Source organism: Hylaeus anthracinus, unplaced genomic scaffold (assembly GCF_026225885.1).
Source record: "Hylaeus anthracinus isolate JK02 unplaced genomic scaffold, UHH_iyHylAnth1.0_haploid 12002, whole genome shotgun sequence".
NCBI lineage: Eukaryota > Metazoa > Arthropoda > Insecta > Hymenoptera > Colletidae > Hylaeus > Hylaeus anthracinus.
In genome coordinates, this window is record NW_026534349.1 from 16043581 (window position 1) to 16067559 (window position 23979).

General features: G+C 43.1%; 2 protein-coding genes across 6 annotated transcripts in view; both read left to right on the forward strand.

Annotated features, from left to right (window-relative positions):
- The window catches only part of LOC128892540 (tyrosine-protein phosphatase Lar), a 175458-nt gene that overhangs the window by 45367 nt on the left and 106112 nt on the right, over positions 1 to 23979 (forward strand). The window lies entirely within an intron of this gene.
- The window catches only part of LOC128892558 (ATP synthase subunit d, mitochondrial), a 164094-nt gene continuing 143056 nt past the window's right edge, over positions 2942 to 23979 (forward strand). Inside the window, exon 1 of the mRNA XM_054153095.1 lies at positions 2942 to 2945. The gene's annotated coding sequence lies outside the window, so the exon portion shown is untranslated. The remainder of the gene's footprint in view (positions 2946 to 23979) is intronic.

Consider the following 23979-nt stretch of genomic DNA (forward strand, 5'->3'; position numbering starts at 1 on the left):
TTGGGAGTTTTAATGGGCGCGCGCGACCGAAATCGATAATGCAATCGAGCTTTCTCTCTCTCGCCGGCTGACGGGCGACGATTAAATGAAACTACAATCAAAATAATCATAAACAAGTAAAATCAAAAACAATCGTAGGTCGAGATAGGAGGGTGGACGAGGAGCGGAGGGATCGCCAGAGAGGGATACCCGCACGGACGGACGGTGATTTATGAAAGCAAGATTCGCGCGAATCTCGGTTCGCGGAGTCCTCCTTTGTGCAAGTAATAATATCCGTCGCAATTAAATTCGCCCGCGCGATATAATACAGACATCGTGGAATCGGTGATAAAGTACACTCGCCCACCCCCCACTCTCTCCTTCTCCTCGCCGCCGCACTTGCCCTCTGTTGGCGATGCCGGAGGATTACACATCGGTACAAACTCCGTGCTATTCCATCGGAAAGCTCGATTCATTAATAACGCCCTTCGAAGGTGGAGAACACGAGCGGCGCGATCCACAAGCTGAGAATAATTCAGAGTCTGCGGCCGCTAGAACCGAACCGAACGATATTGCTTGTAGTACGAGCCCGCGCGAATTGTAACGTTTCGCCAGGACCTCGTTAAAATCGTTCAACGATTAACCATGTATTTCCGAACGAATGGATGGCTTTCGACCGATGCAGAAAATGTCGCGACACGCTCGAACTTGGTAAGCATTTTTGGATATTCGTTCCGAGTGAGCGATGCTGTCGATCTCTCGATGTTTATTTATTAGGGTGGCCAGAAAGTAGTGTCGTTTCTTTCACATTAAATTCAAGTAAATAAATTTATAACAAGTTTTTATTTTTAATCAATTACGCAATCGCCCTCGTTAGTGCAGTATCCGCGCCTCCGATATCCAACAAATGACACAAACGAAAACAGGAGATTATTTAGACTTGTTTAGACTCGTACACTATTAACAACGTTTTGCTATCAAGTGGGCAAATTTTTGTTACCTGATCGATAAAAATCAATTGGTACACGACGAGCTGATAAATGATAAACAAGTATTGACATTCGCAGAAACGACGTTACTCTTTTCGGTCCCTTTAATATTTAGCATGCTTTTATGGTTCGATGGCCTTTATCGCATTATTCGCGAAAATTCGGACTACGATTTTATGGCGAGCTAAAATTTCAATATCCGACACCGTCGAGTACCGTCTGTTGAGACGTGAAGGAGTTGGTATTTCAAGTTAAGAATAAGATAATAGGGGTTGGAGGGTGGCCAGATCGTAAATAATGGGGAGGTTGGAGGAACAAATCCACGCGTAAGCCGCGTCCTAAGGTTGTTTGGTCGCCCGGTGACCGTGGAGAGGAGGACGGGCGAGTCGAGAGACCCTCGAAGGTAATCGGTAAGCAACGAAGGTGCGCCGTGGAAACAGAGGGTCTCTCTAAGGGTACACACCTTCTTGCTATGGTGTTGCGCCGGTGAATCGACGGTTACAGGTAGCGTCGTGTACACACACACGTACACTGGATGCGCGCAGAGCACGCTCTTATATCTTATGCAGCAGTTTATAGAGATATATCGGTCCTCTAGCACGACGGCATAAGTCAAAACCTACTTTACCTAATGGCCTCCTGGCGACCTTCCTTCCACCACCTATCTACCCCTCTGCAGCCACTAAAGGAAAAACCGCTCGTGGAAGCTCGCAACCCGGCGAGAAGCTGCCCTGCCGACATCGATACCAACACCAACACCAACACCCCTATAGACACCGTCTCCGCCTGCTACTTTACCGTACGAGGAGTTCTCCACGCGTGTGTACTCCATCAAAATTGCATTTCCAATTGCAAGCTTCCGCGCTGCCACTCGGGATACGTTCCCTTTTTCTACTTTCCCTTCGCCGTTTCCTCGATTTTTCTGCATCTAATTTACATACCCTCCAAAGATACTTACGCGCCGCCTCGGATCCCGCATGCGGACGCGATCCGTGGCCCTGCCATTCGTTTTGGTAATTTCGTTGCCGATCTCTCAGTCGCGGTATGCGATAGATCGATACGGGGCAAAAATCGTAATTCAGGTGGAAGTTTTAAAGAATTAAGGACGAAGAAGAGTCCCGGCTTGGTGGCTGAAACTTGGCGAGTGTTTTTCTTAGCTTTCCAGGATCGATATCGTACTATGGCTCCGTACCCGAGAATAAGATGGCATCGTGGGTTCGAATCAGCGTGCCTTATTTTTCTTGCTACGTCTATCTAAAACACCTAGTGTCCTTGTAAACCTAGTGTCATGGTTCTACTCGAAGTCCTAACGGTCTCACGGTCCTAACATTGATAGGATGTCGATTGTCCCTAAGATACTGGATATTAAGATCTATCTAGTACCCACGTCTCCCATACGAAAAATAAGAAGTCAAACGAGAACACGAATTATAGGATGCGGGATTAGTCGTGTAGAAAGATCTCCGTGCCTTAATTTTCGTTTAGACCTCTACAATATTATTTCTTTTATTCTCCTGTTTGCGATCTAATTTCCATGCGTGTAATTTGTCTAACTGACGGTAGGCTGAAACTAATTTCAACGGACACCGTGGCCGAGAAAGTCAACACACGGACGACACCAACGCTGGTACGTAGGACTACATAGAAGAATGTCGGTTGGGAGGGCTAACGGAAAGGCGTGAATGTCGACTCGGGAGGCGTCTTTTGCGACGTCAAATGCGCGAAATTATGCAACTCGTTCCGCGAGCGGATCAAACGGACGTCCGCGAGACCGGCTAAAGCGGTGGATAAAGCTCTTAGCGTCCTGGACTCTCCCGTCCTAGATCCTCTTGTTTAATAATCGTTACACGCGCGGTTGCCGGACGACTCGGAGTAACCCGAGTAGAGTCTATTCTACTCGTGCTGGCCGCGTCATCGCTGTGTTCCACGGGACGAGTATGCCCGGAGAGAGAGTCACTCGAGAGAACTCTTGGGCCAGAGATAGTTTTAACTGAATGGTATACGTCTAGAACGAGGAAACACGATCTACCGAACGCCATTATGGTTTCGAATGACTGCTGCCCTCGTCGGAGAGAGCCGACCCGCTCGAGCGACGTCGAGTAACGAGCAGACTCGATTCGTTCCCTTCCCTTCGGCGTTCAACCCTTTGTTTACCGACGCGACTGGTCCGCGAATGTTTGAGAAAGGCTGCAAAGGCGAGCAAAGGGTGTTACGCGATTCTCTCCCCCCTTTTGTTACCCGGTTAGCCACGGTCCAACGAACTCGTTTTTGAACGCGACGAAGGCGAGATTTCGACCTGACACTTTTCAGATTCCGCTATCGAGATTCCATCGAGGCTTTCTCCAAGGGAAAACCTTTTGACTTAGGCGCACCTGCGAGGTCGGAGTCGTCACGGTTGATTCCCGTCAGTGCCAGAGGTGGTCGCTCGGCAGCGATGGGATTGAGACGCGTTTAGGCATCATCGATATATTGACGCTAGAAATTGGTTGGCTGGTATGAGACCATCGAAGGAAGGATTACGATCGGCGTGAGATTATGGAGACGCGCGGTGGGTGCTTCGATACATGCCAATTAGGCGAAATTTACATTTCTAGCTCGTGTAGAGTGTTTAGGTTAGCCTCTGTTCTCTTTCATGGAACTAAATAACTATTATAAGCTATAGAAATCAGATTGAAACATATCAGAATATTATTCTTTTAGCTCCTGCTTGCGATATGAAATTATTAGTGATTTGTGATTCCAGTTAACCCTTTCAGACCTGAATTATTTTTTGTCCCCGTACTAAAGTAATTTAATGTTTAGGGTTAACTTAGACTAAAATTAATATGGGAAAAATAAAAAAAAATCCTAATAGTTTTCAAGGAAAACTGATTTTTTCTTCATGTGCACAATTAAGCACATTCGCTCTAAACGATAGTGTCGATAATGTATGAGTCTTATTTAAGTTTTGTGCCCTCAATTGTAGACACCAGGTGTGGAAGGGTTAAGAGCTTTGCTTTGAAAATTCTTGAAGGATAAGGAGACATCGATCTTACGTTTCTATCTTACCGGTAGGATTTAGGGGTGTTCTTGACAAACCGATCAAATGCGAAGTACCAACACAGCGCAATTACGATCGAGCAAGTTTACACAAAGTACGCCGATATGTACGGTGGAAAAAGTAAAGTGAAATTTTTCACTCCTTTCCTGGACTCACCGGCGGCTATAGGTAATACTTTCGATCGAGCACGAGCGTCTCTCGGGCATACGTGAACGCTCGTGTACGTAATTCGTACGCGCGTGTGGAGTGCGCACACGCATTTAAATATATATCCCCGCGGTGGGCAAACGCGCGTATATTTACTCTGGTACAGAAACGGAAAGAGAAACGCGGCTGTGACGTGAGTTGGATGGAGGAAGACAGAACGCGCAGTGACACGGGGCTAACTTGCCGAAACAACGTGCCGTGGAACCAAACATAGATTCTCCCCACTGTCTGTCTATCTGTCTGTCTGTCTGTCTGCCTGCCTGCACGGATCACGCGCGTACACTCGACATAATTGCAGTGCCGCGATTAATAATTAGATGCGCAATTGGGCGTCAACTAAAACCCGTGCGCGTACCGGTGATTCGATTTATCGAACCGACGCGCGGCGTGCCGAGCCGCGGCGAGGTATCGATTTCTCGTCAGCCAACGCGGGAACGTCTGAGAAAACTTTTCGTCTCCGGAGGATATTCCTTCGTCACAGAAATCTCTCCTCGGCTTTCGAATTGCCAGCACGAGATTCCGTAGGATTCCGTCGCGACGTCTCCGATCATGGATCGCGATCGTGGCTGGATCTTTCGTTGAAGTGCTCATCGGCGCCAAAGATCTAAAGGTTTTGAAGCATTTCAATAAAATTTTGAAGCCGCTTTTGGAAAATAATAAAGGAATCTCTCGACATAACTAGCTTCCTAGTACGGTAATTGTCAGCAAACATTGCGACGAAAAGCTGATCAATTATCGAGTAATTTTAGAGAGAAATTCGATACACACGGATCAAATTGACGCGATTAGTAGTAAACGTGCTTTACGAGATTCTATTTTAAACTCCACATAGCACGCTAAACTTTGAATACCGACACGTACGTGATTGATACGCGTTGAATCCAAAGGGGACGACCGAAATCACCAAACGCCGACTCTAAAAATATTACGTGCTATTTGAGATGAACATTATTTCCGAACCTGTATTTGGTAGACGTTTTTAGTCACCGCCGTCAGGTGCTATAACACGATAATTGGTTCCATAATTGAGCAAGCAGACATTTTTATCTACCAAAATTACCTACTATCAAATGAATGAATCAATGATTTCTTGCGTTGCGGCCCGGAACATCTTTCGAGAAATGCGATAGATGTTATTTAAGGCGTCTGGCCACCCTGAGCGCAGCCAGATGGGTACTATTCTTAAAAAATTCATAAATGCGAAAGTATAGAAAAAAATATTTTTATGTTTTGGCATATACTAGAAAACGGTTTAATGAACGCATAAACATTTTTTGAGATAACAAAAAAAATGGCGGATGTTCGACAATTTTGGTGAAGGCCTTCGGCACGAAACGCGCGTGGGCTGTACTTACCGTCATTATATTCTTTAGGTTGTATCTGGAAAAGAAAAAAAATATTAGTTTGAATCTAGATTTTGTCCCAAGAGAGTAGCAGTTGGATTTTTTTTTACCATTAAGGAAATTATAGTGAGCTGAAGAAATTTTTTTTCTTTTTCACTGAAATTTCACGAGAAAACTCGTCAATAAAAAAAAAAAAACTAATCAAGTAATCACAAAAATCCATTGCTATTCTTCAGATAATGTATTTAAAAGTAGTGTGTACAAATTTCAGAGCAATCGGACGCACGTTTACTTTTTTTTGAAATTATCTCGAAACTACATTAGTCGAAATGGTACAACGTAAATCTCGTAAACTATCGGTCCGATTGCTCTGAAATTTGTACACACTACTTTTAGATGCATTATCTGAAGAATAACAGTCGATTTTTGCGATTACTTGATTAGTTGTTTTTATTGACAAGTTTTCTCGTAAAATTAAAAATAAAAAAAAAATTTCTTCGACTCACCATAATTTCCTTAATGGTAAAAAAAAATTCAATTGCTACTCTCTTGCGACAAAATCCAGAAACAAACTAATATTTGTTTTTCTTTTCCAGATGCAACCTAAAGAATATAATGATGGTACGGCCTTCGTCAAAATTTTCGAACATCCGCCATTTTTTTCTATCCTTTCGCATTTATGAATTTTTTAAGAATAGTACCCATCTGGCGAGCGTTCAGGATGGCCGGACGCCTTAAGGAAATTCAGGTGTATTTCGAATCTTTTATTTTTCCATTGTTCCTTGTTTCTCCTCGCGTAGGATCCAAGCCAAGCTATGCGGTCGGTCTGAGGGCCTCGCGAGGGGGCCTGGATATAATTTTCGAACCGGAATCCGCTTTATTACAGCAAATTTAACCGAACTCTTCGAGCGAAGGGGGGAGAGGCAAGACTAGGAGGTAAGCGCAACCAGCCAGACAGCCGGCACGGTCGTAAGGTAATTAGATGAACCGATGCGAAACTCTCGAGCTATCTGTAATTTTCATCCAACGCTACTAATCAGATTAGTAAATTATTCAAGACTAAATCGGTTAACTCTGCGGAGGCGCAAGATGGAGGTAAATCTGACGATAGAACCGCGCTTATGGCCGCCACCGCCACCGCACGGACCCTCTATCTGCGCTATTTATCTCGAGCTATAACGAGTCCGCTAATTGCACCGGTGACTGGGTTAATCGGTGAAAAATTTCACGTTTCTCCGCTCGCTCCTTCATTATTTTACTGGACATTAATAATATAGGCTCGCGAAAGCATCGAAAGAAAAAAGCCGTATTCTTGCGATCCCGCGATTTAAGCCCTGAATGTTCGGTATACCTTTGGCCAACATGCTTGCGAAGCGAGGTTGATTTTGATGCAGTTCTAACATTGCTATATAAATTATAGCTGTATACTATATATTAATTCTTCAGGATTTTCGTTCGATTTCGTCCTCGACCAACCATGTAGGTTTGGAGGACTCGAAGATCAACCACTTGAGGAAATCCCTATGTGGTATCCCTTGGTCTCCAGTAAATCACGAAGCGACCACCCAACTTGGTCACCAAGAATTGCGAAGAAGCCACGCGTGGGCATTCTGATCGGGCCTCGTACCCTACGTCGTAATCCCATTCAAAGTGTTTCTTGGAATCACAGGGGTGCCAACCGATCGTAGGTGTGAAATCACAGGGTGATCCGCTCGCTAGTAGACACAATGGACAACCACAACAATAGCCGACCGTCATTGTAAACTTTATGACGGTGACTCCCGATGCGAAAGCGGCTGTATGGGTCACCGTCATAAAATCTACAATGACGGTCGGCTATTATTGTGGCTCGCTACTAGCGAGCGGATCACCCTGTAAAAGGCAGTTGCGATATCAGTATCAATCTAAGACCATGTTGCGAAAACAATACACGACCAACACTTTATCAACATGCCGTAGCATCGATTCATACCGGTTCATCAGTTTTGCAAATAAGAATTACATCTAGTTGTACCTGTAATCCGACTTCACACATTGCATATCACCAATTAGTCCTCTCGAGCGGTGTTAAATCGTCACGAGAGCGGGATCCTAGTCGAAGTTAAATTCGCGAGATGTTTCAACCGCGACTAGGTCGCAACACCACGGCAGCCCGTAGAAATTATGGCGGACGATTCGTCGCCACGGGAGACACCGGAGAATCGCTGTGTCAGCGTTTCGCGGGATCGTCTGGGAGATTAAAGGATTCGCCGTGATTCGATTTCGGAGGTGAAAAAGTAAGAATGCGACGCGGGAAGAGAGAAGCTGACGCCGTAGGGGATGGAGAACGCGGCCAGGGGGATGGTCGAGAGAGAAACTCGAGAGCGTATCGCCTCTCGTGTTCGCTGCTCGCTCGCTTCCGACGGATGGGGAAGTTTCCAACAAAGGTGTCGCGTTTCAATTTTGATAAAGTCCTCGGCTACCTAACTGTCCCCGGAGGGTATCGCGCGCGACGCTTTCGAAATTCTCTGGAAGCGCGCGTCTGCCGGCGCCGTGCGTTGTCCTCGAGAGGTTCTCGGCTACCAGGGCGATATTCGGCCGTCGCGACGGTGTGGAGCGTGTGCTCGTCGTGTTCGCAAGGGAGAAGCCTCGGGAGCATTGTTGACGAACGGGCGGCAACTCTTCGAGTCAGGCGCCGGCTACGAAGCCGTTTCCGTTGATTCGTGTTCGCGCGTGTGTGGGTGTGCGTGGGTGGGTCGACAGCACAACACGCGAGCGCACACTTGCAACCGGGACCGCTCCGACCTCCTCTACGGCTCTTTTCTTCCCTCGTGTTTCTCGTTTCGCCATTTGTCCTCGCTCGCTGTTATTTTTCCTGCCGGTGTACACGAGCTCATTCCCCCTATCTCTGGACAATACCTACGTCGTGTCCTTTTTTCGGAGCTGTTTGGCTCCCTGTATCGCTCTTCTCGCGCAGGCGTTCTTCGCAAGAAAAGACATCCTCGCCCCCCAGTTGATCGATGACTCGCGAAACTGACGACTCTTCGGATACTCGTTGCTTCAGATACCGTAGCTTCTCGAGAATATGTTATCGGAGACTTTCGGAGTTCAATTGTTTATAGTTAAGACTACGATGTCGACATCATGCTGCTAACGATAAGTTCGGTTGCCGTCGAATCAGATTTGTCGCTTCGTCTCGAGTTATGTGTTTTTGTTATTGGCCACGCGGTTCATAACAAATGGCTACCGCGCGACAGATGTCGTCAAAGGGAAACATGAGAGCAACGAAAGGAAAAGGCAACTGAAATTCACGTAACTGTGAAATATTACAGCGATCGAACGCTATTGAACCCTTTCAACCCGACTTCTTCCTGTTTGTGTTCTACTCATTTCTCTTTTAGAAATTAATTGTATTAATTGTATTGCTAGGTTTACAGAGTCATTCTTAATTTTACAAGGTTTTACAGAAACTGTCTTTATGTTTCGCCAACCACTTGTACCGACTTTCATCCATATAAAAAGACAAGCATATATCCAAATTTATTTTCGTTCGAGTCTTCTAATTAATTGTAATAAATCGACTTCGCTTATTACAGTACTTTACAATGTGCTTCAGCGTAAGTGATTTTCATTTTTTCACATACATCAACCATTCATTTAAATTTTCCATGATTGTACTAAACCGAAAAAAAATTAAACGAACAATAAATTAACATAGCTAATAATTAAATATGAAAGAGCTTTTTAAAAGCTACAAAATGATGCATAACAATTGCATATAAAGTAATTTTAATAACTTTCAATTACTGAACTTTAATCACACACTGAAACAACGTAAAAAACGCCCGAACTTTTGATTCACCCTAATATCTAATGAAAAATTTATTTGGAGACATCAAACCTATCGTTTAATTTAGACAAATTCCTTCGATAAACGCGAAGGGTAGGAATATTTGTGGGAGTGGCTGTATACGGGGTGTTGAAAAAAACCATTCAATATTTATATGGAATATAGGACACACTGTACCGAGTAAAAAAGCTTTAGTAAACATAGTTCGAAAAGTCAATCATTTCGGAGACATAAACATTTTTGTTTGTAAAGATCTCGTGTCGTGGTAAACGGTGCAAAAGTAAACAGTTCCGCGTAAATCACCCTCGCAGGACCCTTCTGTCGCTATTAGGGAAAACTGTTCTCACCCTCGACCGGACTCCAGGAGCCGTTAAAAACATGCGCGAGGAATCAGTGGCCGCGATTGAAAAGCAAACGACATCATTGTACGGGCTTGGTGGCACCGTTCCCGTATGCGATCCTCCCGCGGAGGGGGTCGCCACCGCGTAACAAGTTACACGATTGCGGAAGTACGTCTGCGAGGTTCGGCGCCGCGATCAACGTGAAACTACGTGCCCGGAACTTGAAAATTTTATGTATGGCGTTTCGTCGTCGAAGTATGCCAACTCCATTCGTCCCTTCCACGAGGAAATAGTTCCATCTTCCAGTAAACTTTCCCCTCGGTCCAATGGACTTCGGTTCTTCCCTCCCTCGTATATCCTCGTCGGTGCATCTATTCTCGCGAGGAAGCACTAGCCGAGCGTGTCCTCCTCCCCCGCGTCAACTCGTCCGTCCGCTTTCCGCGAAAGAAACTTCGTCGCCGGGAAACTCTACTGAATATTTTCCTTGCTTACACGCGATCATCGACTCGCGTCTTCCATCTTATGGCACACTAATACGACGTCGATAGAAAACTTTTCATGGCACCACCTCGGCCCCGTATTTGAGCAACGGAGAATACATTTCGCGGTGCGTCCTACGCGTCCCTCTTCGAGAGAACCGTCTTCGAACAAACTTCGATCTCCTTTCAAACTTCTCAAGCGCTGCGGCGGTGTCGCGGAATTCGGTGGTTTCGAAAAAATTCTCGTTACGGTGGCACGTTTATTCCCACGAGAAATAGGGAAACGAGTAGGTTTACCGCTCTGTTTTCTGCCACTCTCGCTGGGAATGTCGTTACTAACGGGAGAAGGAAAGAAAATTAGCGGGAAAATTAGCAGTTGCTTCTTTTCATAGATCCTACACGTCTGTGTTTACTTCGCGCGCTGATAACCATTTGCATCATCTCACTTTGTTTCTACGCGTATGTATCCTGTCTTCGTTATTTAAATCGGACCATTTCGGCCTATAATATGCTACAATGAAGTATCACGTAGAGTCGCGACCATCTCATTGTTGGTAATAATATCCGAATTCCTTCCACTAACCTTCTTTCTATGTCCCAATGGTAGTTCGGTAAGGCCTAATGGACCAACAATGAGCAGCTGCAAGCACAGCTACAGCCTCTGAGTATTCTCAAGCAAAAGATTCCCAGAGAAAAATTAACGAGACCAGTTTCTCTCTTCGCGCATGGGAAGAAAAAATTGTCCAACCATCCCCAAGTACAAATTAATACTGAAATTTACTTGGAACGCACCGAAGCAACGGATACGTCGAAAGGTTTACAAATCGGCATGAAAACGCGACGTCCACGTCGCATTAGCGCGACCAAGTAGTAATCCACTTCTGCTTTATACAATTTAATCCTCTGCGAAGTCTTTTCTCCTGTTCGCTTTGTGGACGGAGTATCGTTTGAAGCGAGGCGCGCCAAGCAACTCACCCGGGTCTTTTTGAAACGAGAAAGGGAACCCGATGATTATAATCGGGAATTCTTTGTTTCAGGCCAGCGTTGGTTCCAATGCCTCTCTGTTTTGTATGCGAAGAGAAAAATCCCTGAATATAGACGAATAGCCCGGTAAAAAGATTAACTGTGCGTAGAAGAGCCTCTGGTGGCTCCCGTCGATGCCTCTCCCAGGAAATGGAATTGCGAATTGTAGTCTCGTCCTAGGTGCTAGGACCGACGTAATTACCAAATAGCACGGAACGTACGTCTACGTGTCTCAAAATTATTCAATTTTCGATCGATCGTTTTTTCTTTTGATATATTAGGATAACATATGATTGACACATTATTTTCTCCGAGCCTATTTATGGACTTTTTAATTTCAGTGTTCGCCTTCTGGAATTTATTCAATGTGTTGTTGATTGTCTACTTACAATGATCAAATAGAAACAGACTTAGCTTTGGATTAATATATGTTAGTGTAAAAAATTCTTTTTTCGTGGACTGTTTCTAAATAGGCCGGTAGATAAAGTCTTAAATTTGTGCGAGTAAAGATTCTACTATTTTCCAAATTCTTATCGAATATCTGGAGTTCAATTCTCGATAAGTGCTAAGCTCTTGACTGTTTGTCTATTCATTTTGCAAATAATAGAATACACGAAACGGTATTAGATAAAACACGTGATATAAAGACATGTCGTCGGGGGTTGTCACCCCTGAATCATAAGAGTACCTTCGAAATATTGGGCTTACATATTATTACATTTGTGCGAATGTTTTTTACGCTATGGTTATTTCATTGTGGAAAGTAATTCCAAGAATTATCAGATTGCACTATATTCAAAATGCTTATCAGTTCGAGCGCCATTTTTTCTTTTTATGCTAAACTTTGTTCGCCGATTTCTTGGGACGTTTGTTCGAACAAAAATTTTTCCTAACGATCTCTCGGGTCCAGTCTTCTTGAAATACATGTCCGAATAACGTTCGACTTTGTTTGTAACCCGAAAAGGTAAACGAGCATCGCCGAAAGCGACTTTAGACTTTTGCCGTCCGGCGCGAAAACGAAGGGCAAAAATTACCCCGAGGGGAGTTGCGAGACGGTTGAACAGCGGTAGAAATTCAATTGGTCTTTGCGATCACCGAAGGCAATAATACAACGATCCGCTGGTCGAAAGAAAATCACGACGAAAGTGACTTTTTTTCACCGACTCCTTTTTCGTCCCCCTCTCTGGCCACGTCTCGTCCTCTTTATTTTCGAACAGCCAGCGTAGAAATGGTGGTATTATTGGTTTATCTGTTTCGCTTGGAACTTATACGAGGGGACGGTGAACACACGAGAAAGGAAGCTGACCAGAGTGTGGGGGAGAACGAAAGGAGGGATCGATCCTCGTTGTCGTTTCTCCTGAATTTTATCTTGCCGATATCGAACTTATATCGTAATTCAGTTTCCCGCCCGAGAAGCCCCTCGGATATTATTTTCGATATCTCGACTCCGACGAGCGCAATGTCCCGGTATAAATAGGACTGGTCGTCGCTCCGCGATCGATTTGTTGAAACCGGATAGCTTGAAATCCGAAATTATCATATCCGATGGGGAAAATCGTATTTCATAAAGGAAGAAGTAAACATGCGTTCTGGAAGGCTTTGTTTTCGAGATGTTTGAAAAAGTAGGAACAAACATTGAACGTCGAAACACCGCGCTGCACCTAACAAAGAAACACAATAAATTTCGTACGAAGCTTGTTATTTTTCAATTTTCTATACACCTGTATTTCGTTTAATCATGCGCTGCTCGATTTCTCCGAAATGGAACAGAACACGTTGGAATTTATTAACGCGTATCAGAACCCCTTGCAAAATCATTTCAAAATTCATCTCTTTATTACTATTTTTATTGTTTATCCGCGGACAAAGGTATCATCTATCCCTTTACTGATATTTTGCACATTTATACGTTCCAGCACGCGTTGCAATAAATGTTATTTTACTGCTTTGTCCGAAAATATCGGAATTCTTTTATTTTGTACAATTCATGAACAATTTGTACTCTATCATTTCCGTTCAGTTACAAATAGATATCTTTATAATAGTGACGCAGATACAACCTTGTGACTTTCGAATTCTTGCAACATCTATCCAATTTTCTCTTCCTCCTTTTTTTATTTTGATTCATTTGGATCGTCACGATTCGTCCAAATTTTTCCTGCTGGTTCCATTTCAATGGCTACCCTCGCTATTCCTCTGCCACCCGCGATTTTCTTCTCCTGTTTTCTTCGAGAACTCTTAAGAAACGTACGTCGTCGGACGTGGGAGTAGCTGAAAAGTTTCGACCCCCGATTCCCTTTCGGTTTCGCGACCAACAGCAGCCTCGAACGACGACGACGAAGCATCGAGAAAAAAGAAGAACACGGAGAGAGGGAGAGAGAGAGCAGAGAGCATGATTTATCGTAGCTCGAGAGAAAACTAAGACGTATCGAGGAGGCTCGATCAGATAATCGGGGACTGGTGCGTTCGAATCGAAGGAAAAATAGATCCTACGTCGCGATAGGATGAAGTGGAAAGCAAGGTACGCGATCTCTCGATTAAAATCACGACTCGTACCCTCGTACCTGTGTAAATCGCGTGAAAGGTAAATCACCAGGATGTACGCGTTACCATAACGAGAACCAGAGAATGGAAAATAGGATTTCCCACGGAATTCCCCTCTCCCCGTTCTCGATTTTCATTGATTCGAATTATCCAAAATATTGGCGTAATTTAATTATCCGAGCGGGCAACGATGCATTACAATGCAATCAAAGGATGAAGAGTTCCGGCTGCAACAATTTCGGCGTTGCTCGTAAATCTTCCATCAATTATGCCGCGTTATTATAACGTGTTATTAATTTATAATGCCCGAAGTGCAGTGTAACTTTACACCCCCGTGAAATTTACATAACTTTTTTCCTTACGATGGGCGCGGGCGTGTGTTCGGTTGCAAATAATTAACGTGGAAACGGAACCGGCTGAAATTAATCCCCTTGTTTGCCGACTTCACTGGGAGAAGACAGTGAAGGTTTAGTGATTCCTGTAGCGGACAATGGTGGTTTCAGAATAGGAGTCTATTTACAATATTTGCGAGAGGAATCCCCTATTGCAACAGTGTTCGATTAAGTTATCTAATATTTCATTTTATTTTAAAACCATCGGATCTATAATTAACACTAAACCTAACGACGTTCATTTGTAACTATTTCTACCGTGACGGAACAAGTGGCTAGTCTTAGAGACGCTTTCTTCAATTAAATGCAACAATATTTTACGTGAAACTATATCGAATAATGCATGAAACAAATTGTATATAATTCATATATTGCGTATAAGAACTATATACTAAAGTTTGAAAACGGTCATTTAATCGGTCCTGGTAGATATAATGTCAACACCTTTTTATATTCAATATATAAATTCTATGCGATTGTTTCAAAATATAAAATTCAAAAATATGTCTTTATGACCAGTCATTTAATAGATTCTAGTAAAATCAGGTACGAATGAAACTTTGGTAGGTTTAGTGCTAAATTTCTTGTACAGATTCGCGTCCTAATTTCCTCTGCTCCTATTATCGAAACAGGCACGCCTCCATTTTAATTGAATGCCTAATTCGCGGTCTAACAACGATTTCTCTTACATTATAAACCATGACGAAAAACGAATAAATAACTGAATCTCTGCTGTCCGGTATTTTCACGCGAGCTTCGATCCTGAGGAAGGATCGACGAGTCTTGTCGAAGATTAGGACAACGCTAAGCTCCCGTCTGCTGCGCTTCGTTTCGGCGATAGGTTCGGAATTGTTCGCGACGAGCGTTAGCAAGAGTAGAGGAATCGAACGAAGGTAAAAATGCTTTCAGCGAGCTTTACCGCCTTTTATCGGTGTCAGAGCGCGCACCGTGTCGACGACACTTTTTTCGGATAGTACGTTGTCGTCGTACCATCGAGCTAGAACGACGCCGGCGGTGCCCGCGAGCACATGACCAGATCTCGTTCGTAAATCCGTATTTATCGTTCGAATTTCACGAAGGGTCGTCGTAAGCGGTTCGTTGAAAATTGATCGCGGCTCGGTCGGCGTTAATACCGTTGATTATATTCAAATAGGTCGAGTCTCCGCCCCCCTGCAATTCTGGATTGCAGGACAAAATACATGTGGGACGCGATACCTTCGAAATATGCAACAATTTTTTTTTTTTTTAATTTTAGTTTTGGACCCATTCCGAATTTCAAAAGGAATATCGTAGAAATCGTTTATTGAATGAAATCAACCCCTTTTTGTCTAAAGAAACAAGCATGCGCCCAAGTTACTTCGGTAATGAGATATAACACATTACGGACGAATAATTGTAAAAATCCCAGCGGGGCTAAAATTTTGTTTCTACACAATCAGAAATTGTGTAACGCAACATTTGTGGTTGTACATATTTTTGCAACTTCTTCAAAATTTAATAATCCTGTCCAGATTTATTTTCCTTCACACCTCACCTTCCGAATTCATTTATTTCATTCTTTAATCAACGTGATAAAGACGATACAAAATAAACAGTGCAGCAAAGAAACATTCTCGAACTTTGAATGTCACGGTGAACCAGTCATTCTCGAACTGTCGCTCAGGTGATCTTTCGTAAACGCGCACTCGAGAATCACCTTGTCCGTAAAATCGCAATATCTATACCTGTTTTCGTCACACTTTCGCGTCCGCAAAGTTATTTATCACATCAGACACCTTGACCCGTCGTAAATCTGTTAATTTCTAGTCGCAGTTGATTCCGCAATCGCAATTACGAGGGACATCCGACGATCGCGAACAATCAGAAATATTTAATGAATTATGACGTGGACGGAGTAGAAATATATTTCGCCGCATTCACGCGTACGAACGTTGTTATACGGAACAACGAACGTCAATCTCGTCGGCGCGCGTCCTCGATACACGCGTCCCGTATTTAATCTCTTGGCAATTTCCTTAAACAAACACGGCTCAGCGACACACGGATCCGCGCAGATTATTTTGCACGCACTCCGCTCCCGCGATTAAAAATTGCATTTCTCACTGGCGTTGTAATCCCGCTTCCGGCTACCCCATTATTGTAATGGAAAATCATACTCCGACACGGGGGCTGCGCGCGCCCTAGGCGAAATTCGTGTTTCATCCTTTGGTGCGCAAACAATCCGATGTAATGCAATCTCTACGAGAAGCCCCGCCACGGTTAATTATTTCGTCGCTTTATGAAGTTATTAACGAGTGGCCAACGGTTGAGAATCGCGAGGCTTTCAATTTAAACGGATCGATGGGGGAATTAATCGAGTAAAGTCATGCGAAAGAAGAGCCGAGTTCTAGGCTTGTACCCTCTCGAATCTGAGTTCTAGGCTTGTCTAGTGGGAGTTATTTATATTATTATATTAAAACTGAGCTCGTCAAATAGTTTAGTTGGTGTGAGGTGTCCAGGGAGATGTGTATTGTGCACTACAGTATTAGTGGCTCCAAAATATCAGGTATACTGGCGTTCATACTTCAAAGCATCCTTTAATCTTCATACAAGTTTACACAAGCTTTATATATGCATATGTTAATGAGTTTTTCGTGCAAATAAAACACTGTTTCGTACTGTGCACATTGTAGATTTACCAGCTCGCGAAACATTTGCTAATGACGTAATCGTTCCTACAATGAAAATTCTACATAGCTTAGCACCGAGAAACATAGTATCTTAATTGATAGGGTGAAAAGGAGACAATTAATTTGTACCGAGTCAAATGTACCTACGTTATGTTACATTTCGCAAAGATAGAGAGATGTATTCTCACAAACTCATCCTTATTAATCATGGAAAATGGAATTCGTCCAGTCAAAAGAATAGAAGCAAACAAACGCTATCAACTGCTATCACGTCCATTAGACTACAGATCAGAAGTGTATTTAAGTAATCACCGATGCAAGTTACCGATGCAATTATACCAAACATATTTGTATAAACATCATCGAAACGATCGTTGCAATCATTAATAAAGAAATTGATTGTAATGTTTCCATAGTTTAATTGGGGTAAACGATATATTGCTCATTACCGTCAATAATTTCTACTATTAATTCTAAGCTATATGAAAATTTATCTTGTTTACGTGGTACGACTCGTTTGAAATTTTCGAAATGGCTGATTTTAGTGCCGTTCGAAAAATATTGCTAACTTTATTCAATAAAATACTAATTCGGACGATTAGTACTCGACGAATGAATTTAACGAGCCCGGCTCTCGCGCTAATTAAGAAAGTTCGTTTCGATGATGTGAATTTACCCGAATTTGGCAACGCAAAAACGTAATTTCCCGATGTAATAATTCCGATTGCGTTGCAAAAAAAAATTGTTATTAAAACCGTGAAAGGTAAAACCTCACCCCTGCTGCGATGGAGGCCAAAGCCGAGTCCTTCAGTTTCATTCCGAGTAAATATCGTAGTTTCGTTCCACGCGGTTCATCAAAGATTCACTATGCAATCAACGGTGTTTTGTGCCTTTCATTCCGAATTACATTGGTATTTTCAATGAAATTATTGAATTTAGTTTTAGGCAGTTGCCTCGGGCTCCCCTCGACCCTCTAACTGACCGTTGGCTACCTACGACAATGGTTTTTGTCCAAACAGTCGCTTAAATAAAAAGTTTCTCTATAATTCACGCCTTTTGTTCCGAAAAGCACCACGTAAATACCGATAAAAGTTGGATAACAGTTTGCTGCTTTCATTCATCGCGAATGAAACGACAAACTGCAACCCCCACTCCCGAGGAATCTGATCGAATTCGAAACTTATAAAGGAATCTCAGAAATCGCGAAGCATGCTTTCCTAAGACACATTTCCAAATATTTTATACTCGCTGCTTTCAATCACCAGCTTGTACCTTTACCGTCCGTTTACCCTGTCGCCGTTTCCATCACATTTCCCTCTCGATTTCCACGCCCCCGAGTTCTTACCTGACGCTCAGGCCCCCGTTTCGTTTCACTCGCTATTACCAACCGCGGTAATAGCCTTTATAATCGGAAATTTCTCCGACCGAGTAGAACGCTGCCGACCCTGCCTTCCACTCCCGTTCCGAACACGGACAAGGCAGGAGAGGAAGAGGGATTTCGGAGCGGAATCGAGCTCGTCCCGCGGGATTACTTCGGTCGCCGTTCGGCTCGAAGAGACGTCCGGCCATTAAATGGTTCGATATCGATGCAACACTGTTGTAGAACAATGCGTCTGGCCAGCGACGCGGTGGGCGTCGAGGAACGCGGGATAGGCAGGGTTGGAAACCCCTGGAAAGCAAACGAAAAGGTGGCCTGATAAATCGGATTTCGGATCGGGGAAATTTCGCCAAAGGACAAGTCAGACGAATCTGGCTAACAGCGAACTAGCTAGGGATTAGTATCAAGATTCGTCGAGGGTTGTCACCCTTGAATCATAAGAATAGAGTACCTGGACGCTTCGAAACATTGGAGTAGCATATTATTAACCCTTCGACTGTAAAACGTGCATATATGTACGTTCAATCAATTTTTAAAAAATATCAGCTTATAAGGGATGATGAGACGAAACTTTTTTACATTTACAGTTTATTCACAAGTTGCTTAGTTTCGAAAATAAAAATTGAAAAGTTAGAAGTTAGTTGTAAAAATAGAATTTCTGGAAGAAAGGTCTTCTAAATTTTCAATTCTTATCTAAGAAACTGAATGTATAAATCAACTGTAAATACAAAAAAGTTTCGCTTTGTCGTTCTCTATAAAGTTATATTTTTTAAAAATTCGATTGTTAGACTGTTGTTATTTTTTTTCCTTTAAGACAACAGCAAGGAATCAGACTACTACTAGATCTCAGGTGAAAGGTCTTTTAAGTTTTGAATGTTTACTTTTTAAACTAAACGTTCCATGAATGAACTGTAAATGTAAAAAAGTTTCGTCTCATCATCTCCCATACGCTGATATATTTTTTTAAATTTACACCTGTACGCCTCGTAGAATTTCCCAACAAAAATCGTTCCGCAGTCAAAGGGTTGTGCGAATGTATTTCATACCATGGTTATTTCATCGTGGAAAATAGTATCGAGAATCATCAGTTTCCAGTGTTACCGAAATGCTTATCAAATACGAGAATATCTGGAAGCCAATGCTCGTCAAGTGCCAAGCTCTCGTCTGTTTGTCGGGTTAATTAGCAAATAACAAAATACGCGAAGCTATCTTAGACAAAACACGCGATATAAAGACGCGTCCGTCGCGGTTCCTCGTAGGGGTTGGATAAATTGAAAACTATCTCGCTATCCGAGTTCTCGGAACGTCGTCGTTAACGACGCCGTTAGAGACGGCTTTTCTGCCAGGAAAATATACGCGAAAATGCGCGTTCTTGCCGGCCATGGAGCATTACCTTGGCGTTAAAAAAACGTTTGTCCGTAGGTCCAATTAACTACGGTCAGATTTATCTTGACTAATGCGCGACACCGTCTCGGTGGTTTTGGCGCGGGATATATATATTCCAGCCGGTTTTATGACGCGACTCTCCAACCAGGCGGCCTGTACGCATTACTTATGATTACGAGAGTCCACTGTCCCTATCTCGTTCTCCTCTCCTCTCGTTGCTCTCGCACCGTAGAAAACAAGACAACGGGAGACATTCTGGAGCGGAGGTCTTCGGAACACGCCCGTGTACTTAGTAAAGAAACTGCCTACAATAATTGTTTGGTAACAAAAAAGAAGAATATATTTAGGATCAAAGATAAGAAGCAACGAACCCATCCAAAGGTGGATATTTCTGGAAACTTCGAAGATGAAACGAAGGCTTACGATATAATAAGATCAGAATTTATTGATCAGTCTTGAACTAGAGCAAGAAACTTGACTTTATTTATTCAGAATTTGGCATGTCAATTTCCGATATTCTTGGAGCACGAGAAAATTCGAGTCCTTGCTAGATTTCGCGACCGGATAGGTTTACTTGGAAGTATGTGAATAAGTAATACTCCAAATACTTTGGACACTCGTGATTTCCTTAATTTTGTTCGCGTTTATTTTTGGTGCTTCGTTCTTAATAACGAATATAATTCTATATACCTCCCCGGTAAACCTGACGAACGGTTTCGCTATATTACTGCATACAGAAGAATCGATAGAAGCAATAAATATGAAGACAATAAGATACAAACAAAGGAGCTATATCAGCTTAAGGACGGAACTTCATTGGCAAGAAATAATCCTCCCCTATTAGTCGTACGGTGGGCGGTATTAATTAAAATCCGATTCGACTGTTAATTATCGGAGGAGGCGCGGGTAATATCGACGAAGAAAGAAGAAACATTAATTAGTCTCGCAATTAGGTGAACCTGATTCCGCAGACGTCGTTATTAAACGATTCCAGCCGCGCAGAACTCCGAGTGAGTGATCAAAGTGAACAAAATTTTGATATCCATGGATTCTTATAGTTTGTTTTTTGATTATTGTACATTGGTCGATGCGCTGCCGGCTGGTCCGTCGTCGGGGCGAATCAAGAAAACTTCATTCCCGTTGCGTACGTTTGATCGCGCGACTTGAAAAAACCGTAAGAAAAGAACAATTACTCGGACGTTTCACGGGCGTACGGTCCGCAAAGAAAGGGTCGCTGGTAAAACAAATAGGAAAAGGAAACTGGAAAAGCAAAAGTTGCGAAGCGACGCGGCTTCCACGAGAGCCACGGGTACGGGGAGAGGTAGCGGGTCTTGTAAAAGAGCCCTTGTGCTTCTTCAACTTTCAGAAACACGATTCGAGACCCCTCATTGCCGTCATAATTATCCGTTTCGAGGATCGAATAAAAATTGAAACGAGTTTTACGGGAAGTTTCGCGTAGCTGGCAGCTCGCGAGGCTAACGAGAGAAGAATTGCCGCTTCGCGCAATAGAACGAGAGAAAAAAAAATCAAAGTCGACCACGGTGGTTATGAAACGTAGGAAAACTTTGATCTTACGTTATTACGTTGGCTGGGGGAGCGTCGTTCCCTTCTTTCAGGCTGATATCCGCGTCAACGGTGGACGACGCATCTTGCGCCTGAGATTTAATGGAACGGAACATTTTCTCCGCTGTGTTTGCGCATAATGTTTGGTGTTTTATTTCGTTTATTTGCGCGGAGCTCTCTTTGATACGGATGAATATACAGTCACGATAACGGAACAAGGAAAAGAAGTAACGCAAACGTACGAGAAAATACGACCGACGGGAAGAATGAAATGTGCTATGAACGAGGATTCTTTTAATTTCTTCTACGTTCGAAATGACGGAGAACGGTTCTATTTAACTTTTGTACATGGGACTTAATTCTATGCGATATTTATCGGAGAAGTTCTTACGCATCTTTACAAATGAATATACAGCAGGAAAGCCAGGCAATTCTGAGAGATAAAACTACGAGTTCGTGTTCACGATTGTACGATCTAAAGAATTAAATTTACCGTAAAATATTCGATTGGATGTTATGAATAAGAGAGCGCAGTAACTCGCGTTTTCATGCCCAAATGTTGTTGACCGGTTACGAGTAAACTCGCGTTTGCACTTGCATTATCTGTTTATGAAATCCAGGGCGATACAGAATATTGCATAAGCTTCGCTCCGTGTTTAGTCTTGTTGGGCTTTGATTCTTTTTTGATAATACAATATACTTTTCCCAGTATTTAGATTTCTCACAAGGAAAGCTTTTTGAGTGTCCGCCTCCGATTGTTTTGATTTTTGGATATGTTTTAAAGGACCGAAAAATAAGATATACGTCTTTTTTTATATTGGCCCGTTTTCATATTTAAGGGGTGAAACGACCCCCTAAAGTTTTAGCTGAAATAGGCTACCTTCGCAACTATCATAGATAGAAAAAAACTTTTTAAGAAAAAGTTTCGTGGTTTTCTACCTGCATACAAAATCTGGCCCTAAATTTTCTAAAAAGTAATTTGTTCATAATAATAGCCTATTGCAGCTGAAACTTTAGGGAGTCGTTTCACCCCTTAAATATGAAAACGGGCCAATATAAAAAAAGACATATATCTTATTTTTCGGCCCTTTAAAACATATCCAAAAATCAAAACAATCGGAGGCGGACATTCAAAAAGCTTTCCTTGTCAGTAGTTCAACTTTCACATTCAATTACGAAATAATAGCCGGTGACACGAAGTCGCTTCTGTGTAAAATTTCCAACCAGGGAATACGAAAATTCATTTCGTGCGGAATATCAGAGCAGGCGATCAACTGGTTGATTAGTTTATATTTAAAGAATAGGTCAGCCGTTATATGACGTTGTTAGTGAGTCAATAACCTCAGTTGCGACGTTATAAGTAAAAGTAAGAACAGTTTATATCGTACAATATCTTTAATAGTAATACATTCCTTTTAGCGTAATATGATTACGTAACGTTTTATTCGCAACATGTAATATGCAGTTGTTCTAATGTATCGTAACCCAATTACGTTAGCAATATACATGAATATCTGATTTATTATTCAGCAACTTCCTCATAGAATTTAATCCTCACCGACTTCTGGTACCATATTTTGAAACCTTAAATATAAAACCTTAAATATAAATAACCCAACCTAAACATCCCGTTGCATTTACATCTAGCTATGTAATACATCGATGCTGATTCTAGCCCCGTGATTATTCAGATTATATTAACCACCAATGAGATGGAAGCACAGCTGATTTATCATTGAACCGTCGGTTTCATGCGTAACCATCTCGAATACGCTATGAACTATTATTTACCCAAAATTTCCATGGTTTACTCATTCTTCTCGCGATGGATCTCCACAGGACCGCGGGAAGCTCTCCGGAAATTCTATTTGATGGAGTCGGTTATCAAATTTCGTTTCTTTTCATTTTGGCGATCCCTTACGGTCGCATGATTTTTCGATCAGAGCTGCAGAAACATTCGAGCACGCGAGCTGCTCTGGAAACGGTTCGGGATGCTGGTAATCGATTAATTAACCGACAATCTCCGCTCGAGTATAGATATATACGTGCGACCACGGTGCTATTGGAATCCGAAGTCGAATGGAAACATGATGGAAGTTTATCGCGAAAGTTGGTTAGCCGAGTGTGCCGCGGCTCGAGGCGTCATTCTCGATATCCTATCGAAACGAGATTGATGTTCGACAAATGCCCCGCGAGAAGAATCGAAAGAAGCGAACCTGACTCTACGAGGTCTACTGCAACAGGAGGAAAAGCTGCTGAAAATAGCATATAATGTGCTATTGTAAACAATAGCATATAATGTTAAAGCACAAGGTCGGATACTTTTCGTGCAGGCCTCGTACCCTCTCTGACTCTCTCTCCAGTCATCTCCGTCTCCTCCCTGCCCTCTTCCTCGCGCCGACCGGGAAACAAAGCGACGCGGAAAATCTGCGGTAATGGAATAGCGCGGGCGAGAGCGCAGCGACGATACGTAATCCGGGTGTTTACTTAATTAAAAGTAATCCATTACCGGCGTATCGCCTGGCGGCAAGCGTTTCGCGGCGACACGGGGTCGCGGTGTGCTCCGCCGTGCCTCCAAGGAGAACTGTTATTTCGTGCGAGAACGGTTACGTCTACCAATGGGAACGCGCACATGGAGATACGAATGCCTCGTGTTACTCATCCAGGAATTACGGGGATTCCCACCGCCGTTTCCGGCGTGTATTCTTCGGGGGGGGGGGGGGGGGGGGGGGGGAGAATTATCGGGTCACCCACCCCCAAAGCCCCAGAAACCGAAAGCAAAAAAAAAATAATCACTAACGGCCGGGCATGGTGCGG